Raw genomic sequence first — 10,415 nt, 5'->3', positions numbered from 1 at the left:
TATTATTTATTGCAACTACTACACATAGGAGAGGAAGTGGGCTATTTTTATAAAAGGATCTGGATAATCATCTACTGCTATTTAATGCCACAATTACAATTTATTTATTTATTTAATCATTTATGTATTTTTTGCTTCTCTTTCATGACCCGAACTCAATGTGCAGAAAATGCATCACAGTCTTTCAATCAATGATATTATATACAAAATGAGTGCATAGCAAAAATCAGAAAATAATGAAAGAGTAAGTGCAGATAGTGTAAGATTAAAAGATGCAGTAATGTGAGTTCACTGACAAAAGAAATATACAAAATATGCATAAAATATAGTGCAATCAAGCATATAATACATAAACTCCTATATGCATTACTTGTGCTAAAGTTTGTGTCAAATTACTGAAACAGATAAATTAACTATGGTCATATGAGCCTTTTCAACTTCAGCTGAAAATGGAAAATGTGACTGCAAATGTGTACATTATATATATTACACACAACTCTTAATAGCTAACAATGTATAAATAACAGGAAAGAAAGCAAATACATTATGTATATATATATATATATATATATATATATATATGTATATACATATGGTCTACTTTAAAAGCACTGAAATTTCATAACACTGAAAATGAAAACACTGAGATCATAACATCGAAAATGCAAAACACTGAAAGCCCAAAACAACAAAAACTCAGAACACTGAAACTTTGCTTCATAACATTGAAAACTACAACACACATGTAAATAACATCCCCTCTACCTATAACAAAACCAAACTAACAAACACACTTTTTAGTATGTTCCTGCAGGGGTGCAAGCCTTTCTGCACCCCCCCCCCCCATAAATTAAATATACCAACTCCAAGCACACGGTTGCTAATGTGTTGATTAGTTTAAAAATGTATACAAGAAATTTGAATTAAAAAATGTTTTTTAGTGAAACATCTCATATTGATTACAGAAGTGAGAACTTATTAAGAAAGAAAAGTACTTTTATTCCACCGTCTCATCCTACTGTTTACCTGTTTGAACAATTATGTGAAAGGGATTTCGGAAAACTGATTAATAAGAATAGGAAAATTTTAGACAACCTGACTCCTGGTGAATGTTCATGTTTAAAATCTTTGGCTTCTACCAAAGATTATTGTATCATGAAACCTGACAAGGGTGGGTGGGGGGTTGTTGTTATGCCATACATAGAATACTTAGGTAGAATGTATGAGATTTTGAATGATACAAATACATACTCAATAATTTGTAACAAAGAGATTAATGTTGCTGATGCAAAAATTGATTGGTGGCTTTTAGATGCACTGTTTCACGGGGAAATAGACAAAGATGAATATGAATTCTTGACAGTAGAAACACCAGTAATTTCATCTATCTTCGGTATTCCAAAGGTTCATAAATGTGTTTCAAATCCCCCGTTTAGACCAGTAGTAGCAGCAGGTAGGTCAAAAACTGAATCTTTATCATCCTTTATTGACCACCATGCAAAGCACATATTGGATTCTCATACACAAATACTTAAAGATTCTTGGCATTGTTTGAATGTCCTTAAAACACTGATTTTGATGAAAATGTGTTTTTTATAACAGTGGATATGATTAATTTATTTACCACATGAGGAAGGCATGGATTTTTTTCCATGAAGCCTTGTGTGGTAGTGACAGACTGACTAACACACATCAATACTATTACTACCATGTCAGAAGTTGTGCTTAAAAATAATTATTTGTACTTCGAAGGAGAATTGTTTCAACAAATGTCTGGTGTAGCAATGGGTGCAAAATGTGCACCCATTTATGCTAATTCAGTCTAGGTAGAGTGGGAAAAAGGCCACATATTCACTTCAACACACATGAAAAACATTTTGAGGTACGTTAGATTTTTAGATGTTATACTGATCTTGTGGAAAGGAAGTGAAGAAGAGTTTGTGGAATTTTTTGACTATATAAGTGAAACCACTACTTTCGTGAGATTGACCAATAAGATTAACTATGAAAGTATTGATTACCTAGACATTCACATCTATAAGGACCTTGTTAATAAGAGGTGGGGGCCCTACATATACAGAAAAGAGACTTATTCTAATGCAATGTTGCATTATCATAGTTTTCATCCCCCACACCAAAAAAAAAGTATTATCAAATGTCAAATGGTCAGACTTTCAAGGTTAGTCAGTGGTGATGCTAATCTTCGTAACGAATTACAAACTTTGATTGGGTTACTCTTGGACAGGGGTTACCTCATGGATCTTTTAAAGAAAGTTAAAAAAGAAATAGTAAAATTCCAAGGTAACAAATTTGCACCTATTTTAAAAATGAGTCTAAAGGTAAACATTGTGACGAGTGATGTCATGAAGAATAGACAAGGAGCTTTGGTTGTAAAGTATAATAATTATTGTGGGCAATATATAGTTGACAAACTCAACAACCACTGGAGTGTGTTTTATTCCCAAGAACTGCTTTCTAAGCCTGGGGACAGACCAGTTGTAACATATTCTAAGGGCAGAAGCCTGAAAAATTGGTTTGAAAGTGGGAATAGGTCCACATACAAACACAGAAATCTAGATTCAAAAATGTTTAAATGTGGTTGTTGTAGAATGTGTACATTTGTTAATGATGGTCCATATATTGTCATTACTGGATACAACAGAACGTTATGGTGTCCTGGCAAGTGTTACTGTAATTCAGATTATGTAGTTTATGTAGCTTCCTGCATTTCCTGTATGGTATTCTATGTAGGGAAAACTACTAGAAAATTGAGGGAACATATGGCAAAACACACAAGTAATATAAAAAATAAGAAAAACACTAATGCTCTCTATGTCCATTTTGCCAAATGCACTAATTTTAAAAAAAAACTGTATTCTTTATTATAGATATAGTGCGAATGAATAATCTTGGTAGGATGCAAAAATTATGTTGGAAAACAAAGAACTGGCATGGCAACTAAGATTGAATGTCATGGCTAGCCCTGGTACTAACAAAGCTTGTTCTATTAGCAGCATTTTGAAGCTCACAGCCCAGTTAAAATAGTGGCTTCAACACCAATATAACTTTATTGTAAGGTATGATGTATGACAACATACACCGTTTTAAAGTGTAAATTTTTATGTTTGTTTCAGAATGAATTTTTCATGATATGGTGTATGTCTTTAAGCAGTTGTACTAGATAAGGGTCACTTGTGTTTGATCTTCCTTATTTAAGGACTGAGTGATGTGCTGTTTTCAACTCTGATGATGCCCTAGGATTATGGTGGGTGAAAGTCCTCAGTTCATTGTTTTATAATAAATATTTCTTGTTTTTATGAACAGCAGTGTTGGACTTATTTGGAGGTAAACAGCACTTAGTCAGCCTGACTCTACAGCTTGCAGTGGCGATTTTTTGTTTTTTCTTGTGAATTTGCTATAACAGATTCCCCCATGGCAAAAACATTATACACTAAAATGACTGGTGCTAAAGTCACATATTAAAACTCTGTGCCAAGAAATGCATTATAGAGCCTTTTGGGAAAATGGTCAACCAGGCTAATTACTCCATTGATAAAACACACAAAGAGTTTACCTGGTAGTTACTGATCTGGGAGCACATATTGGCAGTAATCTGGCCCTTGACCAACATGTAGCCAAGGTAATAAGAAAATCTGCAGTGAGTTTGGCCCTCTGCCCTTGCTCTACTGTTTTACAAATACCTGCTGAGGGCTTGTTTGCTCAAAGCTGCAATGAGTTAGGCTGTCTGTCCTTGATCTACTGTTTTCCAAATATTTGTATAATAATGAACTATTGGTTTTTGCCTTGTATTATGTCATGTTATTGCTTTCTATTATATAATGTAAACTTTGCCTGTACTATTACCATATTTAACTTTGCTGTCAGTATATTGTTATGCCATCTTTATCTATTCTATATAATTTTATGTAAATTTTTTCTTTGGAAATTTTTTTTTTGCAATTTTTTAAAAATTTTAATGTAATTCTTATTTTTACCTTGAAGCTTTTCTCCTCAGGCCTCCACTGAAAATGGGCTCATTTTGGCCCAGTTGTCTTTCCTGGTAAACAAATGCCAGTACATAAATACAAACAAATAAGTGCTTATGTTCTACTGTTATCTGCACTTTCTTATTAACTAAAATATTATTTGCTGCATATCTGTTTGTTTAAGATGTGCAACTGTATTTTACTGCATTTTTTAGATTGTCTGCTAACTGAATTCCTTTTACAACTGTAATTAATGTTCATTTTACTTGTTTGCTGCACTTGAAAAACCCTAGTATAGACTAGGTTAAGTTTATTTGCTGAATCTAGTATTGTTTGTAACCTTTAGAGCTTGTAAAACAGTTCATCTTTTGTCTGGAGTGGCCTCCACTCCCCACTCTCATAGTAGGAATGTACAGTTTGGACTGATCTAGCTAGAGTTACTGTTGCTGGGCTCTGTTTAGGGTGTTTTGATTAGTTAATTTAAACTTTGGCTGTTTACTGTTTTTCTGCTTTAATAAGCCTCTGTTTGTATGGGTTTGTGCTTGTTTGCTCAAAGCTGCAGTGGGCGAGTCTGCCTGCCCTTCTCCCTTGCTTTACTGTTTTCCTATGAGACAACAGAAACAAAAAAAAATTATTTCATTTGTTTTCAACTGTTTCTGCACTAAAAAAATAAACAAATATTGCAACATACCTGCTGGTTTTTTAATAATTTTAATTATTTTTTTTTTACATTTTTTATTACTCTTGAATTACTCTATTACTTAATTAATGTTCTGTTGTGTTTGTTTTGTTGTTTTTGTTTGTTTGTTGTGTTTGAAAAAAACTGGAAAGACTAGGTTCAGGTTTTTTTTGCATGTGTATTATGTTTGGTGACCTTTTTTGTAAACAGTTAATCTTTTGTCAGGAAGGTACAGTTTGGACTGATCTAGCTAAAGTTACTGTTGCAAGGCTCTGTTTAGGGTGTTTTGATTGGATAATTTGAACTTTGGCTGTTTCCTGTTTTACTGCTTTAATAAGCCTCTGAACTGGTTTGTGCTTGTTTTAGCCTGTTTGCGCATCACCCAGCATTGTGCCCTACTGTGCAGTGGGATTGCTGGTTACAGATGCCTGCTCTCTAGCCTCCCTAATATTTCCTAAACCAGAGCTCTTCATGCCTAAACCCTCTAATACCTGCCCCTGCTGTATTCCCTCTTCAACTGTTATAACAAGACCAAGATTATCCCTAGGACCATGAGCTGTCAGTTTCTTCTACCAGCCTGGTTGGCATGGGTCTACTGAGGCAGTGTAGCAACTGTCTCATGTACACTGACAACCCCCTACTTCTAAATCATTCCAGTACTATTTGTGGAAGATGCACCTATATTATGAATCACAGATCTCTCATGCAATAGATAGCAATACAGAACGGGTTGTCAGCCCGCCTACCACAACTCCTTGCCATAACACACAGCATACACATAGACCAACATACATGGAGGTACACACAAAAAAATCTACCTAAACAACAGAGACCTTGAAAGTGCATATACACTAAATCAACCATAACACCCAAAAATAAATTATTGTCCAAAAGTAAGCGGGAGTGTGCCCTAAACTGGAAACACTCTCTCCTCAGCTTAAACAAGCAAATAAGATTCTTGTGAAGTCCTCCAAAGCAAGCTATGAATCCAAATTATCATCCTCAAATAAGGACAACCGTAAGGCATTCTTTAGCTATATCTATAGCCTAAAAGGTAAGACCCAGATTTGGGCTGAACTGGTAGGTAATGATACCACATACACTAAGCCTGTGGATGTAGCAAACCTGTTAGCCAACAGATTCAGTGAAAATGTCACTCCTGTGCCCCCACCACACATACCCCATGACATTCTTTCCACCTGTCCCCCACCTTGTATCTCTAAAGAGCAGGTCATAAATGCCCTCTCTAAAGCCAAAAACACAGCATCTATGGGACCTGATAACATCCCAGGCTGCATCCTACATGGGCTCCAACAAGAATTAGCAACACCATTGAGTATTCTTTTCAATCATAGTCTAAGCACTGGCTTCATACCATCTGAATGGAAAATGGCCACCGTTATCTACTTGCACAGGGGTGGTGCTTTCAGTGAACCTAGAAACTATAGACCTATTAGCCTGACTAGCTTTATCTGCAAGACCATGGAATGAATCATCATGGACCTTGTCAGCAAATATATAGGTAATCTCCAAAGTTTGGATTTGTCAAAGGGAGATCATGCCTGTTAAACCTAGTGGACTTCTTTCAGACAGTCACCAGAGTCCTGAAGGTGAGGAAAACTGCATACAGCCTACCTGGACTTGGCTAAGGCTTTTCACACTTTTCCCCACTCAGGCATTATTGACAAACACACCCAGCTAGGTATCAACCCTTATATCATTAGGTGGGTTGCTAACTGGCTCACTGATAGAACCCATACAGTCAAAACAGGGGAATCGACCCGTAACCAGTGGTGTTCCACAGGGATCAGTGCTGGGACCTCTACTGTTTGGAATCTATTTCAGCAAAGTACAAGCAAAAACTAAAGGTCTGTGACTGACAAAGTTTGCTGATGACTGCAAACTGGGAGTCATAGAATCCCCAAACAATGTCAACATCCTACAAGAGGTTCTTACATAAAAAAATTATTGATTCCAAAGTCACGGCCTTAAGCTCAATGCAAAAAAAGTATCATCATCCCTTTTGGTGAGAGTGATGTTCCTGCTAACTTCCCCATCAATCGAAACACCCTAAGCATGCACTCAGTGGTGAGATACCTGGTCACAAAGGTTAACAGCAACCTTATCTTTGATCACCATGTCTGAACAGTGGTAATAAGGGCATTCTATATTACTTATCTCATACGTAAGGGCATTGCCTCCAGAAAAAAAGAAGTTATAAACTCCCTGTACTCTTCCCTCATCAGACCATTAATTGAATACAACACCCCCTTTGGTATATACCTTCCCAGGCACCTGCAGCAATTGGAAACACCACAAAAGTTCCTCACAAAGTTAATTCAAGGTATTCGGCATCTGTCCTATGTGGACTGGCTGAAATCATTGTCACTTTACTCTGTTTCATACAGAGTACTCAGAGGCGATCTCTGCCTTGCATATAAGATAATCTGTGACTCTGATTTATTGGAAATGCTGCATATCTGTAAGGCCAATGGCTCATGGGTTACTTGCTCTAAAGACCCTAACCTGGTATGTGACATTAATAGAACCATACTGGTGGGACAGGTTTGTCTCCCAGAGGTTACCGCACCTGTAGAACAGACTCCTAAATTATATCAAGCAGAGCACTTCTTTGGCCCTCTTCAAGTGCAGTCTGGATGATTGGATGGGTAAACATAAATTCACCCTGGGGGTTCCACATGTGTCTCTCTTGGACAGGGGCAATAGGTGTTGATCATGCAAACAAGGGGATGAACTTGGCTAGCCTTGTAAGGGCCCTAGGGCCATTAGCCTAGTAACTTCCTATGATTCTATAATCCTATTCTATGTCGCACAATTTATAAGTAAGAGCATGATGTCCAGGTCCAAAGAAGTCACAGAGCCAGTTTATTCGGCCCATATCAGACCCATCATTGAGTATAATGCCCCTTCAGCATGTATCTGACCAGATACATGAAACAGCTGGAATGTCCACACAGGTTTACTTCCCAGGAGAATCCACGATATAAACACATTGTCCTTATACAGATTGCCATTAATCCCCATCTCTATAGTCAAGCCTCCTACAGGTTACTGAGAGGTGATCTATGGCTGGCGTACAAGACATCTTTAGATCCAGCTCTGATGGACCTTTTATACATTTGCAAAATGAACAGCATCTGAAACATTAGCTCCAATGACTTACATTTTGCTTGCAACATAAACAGGACATGTTGGTGAAAGAGATATGTGCCTCAGATGATCCCCATGCTCTGAAACAGGTTGAAAGAGTCCAGCCTTAACCCTAGTGAAGCATAATTTAGACTAATGAATGGAAACTTATGGGAAATTGGAAATTCACCCTGGTGTGGCCCCATATCTCTGATAGAGGCAGACAGTGACTATGCCCAAATTAGCATATCTCCCCCACATAACCTTTAGAAACTTCCAAACTAACATACCCTGCCAAATAGACACCCTTGTTACATAGGGACACAATTGGATTGGGTCAGGTTGCTATGCTTAAAAAAGCTGTAGCAGTCATTAACCTAGTATATACCTCAAAATATCAAAATCCAAGACAAGACAAACCATGAACCAACACACTGGAAGGAAATGCACAGGACACAGTAGAGTGATAATAAAATGGCCTTTTACTCAACCATTTAGTGCTTTTGTCCATGGTACCATGGTCTTTATACCTATGAATTTATGAATTCTCTCATTACCCATCATTTTTTGCTCTGTGCCAGAGACCCCAATTTACCTGGCTGCTCTTAATAAAGCCAAATATAAATACACCGACTAATCTTTTTACTATGAATAGTAGGCATAATCAGTCTAATGGGAGATATGTGCTACACAGCTTGGTAAACAACATTACAAATGAGGATCACACTCTTCTCAGATAAATAACAGTGTATAAATATAATAAATAAGCAAATGCCAGCGAGAAAAGCTTAAAGGTTAATAAGTGAACTTTACTTAAGTAATAAATAAATAGTTCAAATATAGATTAAAATGTAAATTAGGGAGACCAGCTGGCATAAAGATTAAGGTCTTCACATCCCATGCACAAGGTACAAGGTTCAGTCCTGACCTCCAACCAATGTCTGTTTAGAGTTTGCATGTTCTCCCTGTGTCTTTGTGGGGCTCCTCCCATCTCAAAGTAACAGGCTGAGAGTTTCCATCTTAAACTCACCAATGAATGCAGCTGTGGGCAGCAGCACAAATTCTACACAGGGCCCTATAGGGGGAAGAGTTAAAAAGACCAGCCCCTTTGGGCATCTACTGTGGTGCACAGTGTCCTCAAAATAGGAGAACATGGATCACAAACTTCACACTGTAGCTGGGCTAGCCACTTGATGGTGTAAAATATAGCTATAGGCGATTTGGTTATGTTGACTAATGTCGCCAGATGGACATGGGTATTTGCCAGTGATAAGTAGGTTGAGGACTCGCCATACTCTGACATATGCCAGGGATCCATGCTAATGGTGGCAGGGATCTATGTGCCCCTATTGGCCAGTGTGTGCCTAACATAAAGCCCAGTAGCCCTGGGTCAATAAGCTAATTGCCGTTTGGTGCCTAGTTGCCCAGCCTGGGTTACCTAGGATAGCTCTATTGAGTGAAAGCTGGATGTAAATCCAGTCAACCTGCCAAACATGAACTGAGAACTGCTACACTTAATGTAGGTTCACTGACAGGATGCAGCTTGGAAGTGGATGACATGATGGTATGGAGGAAGCTGGACATCCTATATATCCAAGAGACAAGATGGAAGGGCACTGCAGCAAAGCCACTTGGCTTGGGATCCAGACTCTGCTACTCAGGAGGACAGACTAGAAATGGTGTGGGAATTGCAGTGAGAGAGAGGCTTCAGAAGGTAGTGAGGGATGTCATCAGAATTAGTGACAGTCTCATGGCAGTCAGACTTCAGTGTAATGATAGGTCAGTATTAATAATCTCAGTCTATGCCCCACAGCAGGGTTCCAATAGTGAGGAAAAGAATGCTTTCAGACAGCAGTTGCAGGACCTAATACATAAAGCAGGACAACATGAATTGTTGTTGATAATGGGGGACTTGAATGCACATATTGGGACAGGCAGAACAGGATATGAGGACTGCCTGGGTCTACATGGGTGGACAACAGGAATACAGAAGGAGAGGCCATTCTTGACTTCTGTCTGGCAAATGGCTTGACTAATACATGGCTCAGAAAGAGAGACAGTCACAACATCACATATAAGAGTGGCTAATATGCATCTCAGGTAGACGTCCTCTTAGTAAGGAAAGGGCACTGGAGTAGAATCAATGATTGCAAAGTCATCCCTAGTGAAACAGTTGGCCCACAGCATAAACCACTAGGTGACCCAATCAGCTGCAAGCAGTGGTCAGAGAAGGTTCGAAGGTCAACAGGGACCAGGCTAAACACCTGGAAGTTGATTGGAGAGAAAGCACAAGAGTTCAAGGAATTACTCAAGGCTCTAGCACCCCAAGAATAACACTAAATAGGTGGAGCTGAAAAAGAATGTCAGCTCCTCAAAACAGCATGTGTGAGGACTACAGAACAGATATGTGGCACAGCCAGGTATGGAAATAAGGTACATAAGGATAGCTGCTGATGGAATACAGAGGTCCAGGAAGTCATCAAAAGAAAGAAAGAAGTGCAGGAAAAAGTGGGAAATAGAAAAGACTGACCAGGCTAGGAAGAAATACTGGTTGGCTAACAAAGAATCTAAGAAAGGAGTTGCAATAGCAAAGAATAGGG

The sequence above is a fragment of the Protopterus annectens genome, chromosome 12.part0 (genome assembly GCF_019279795.1).
Source record: "Protopterus annectens isolate FY-2018-M chromosome 12.part0, PAN1.0, whole genome shotgun sequence".
NCBI lineage: Eukaryota > Metazoa > Chordata > Ceratodontiformes > Protopteridae > Protopterus > Protopterus annectens.
The sequence above is the reverse complement of the archived record's forward strand: the minus strand, read 5'-3'. Positions refer to the sequence as shown.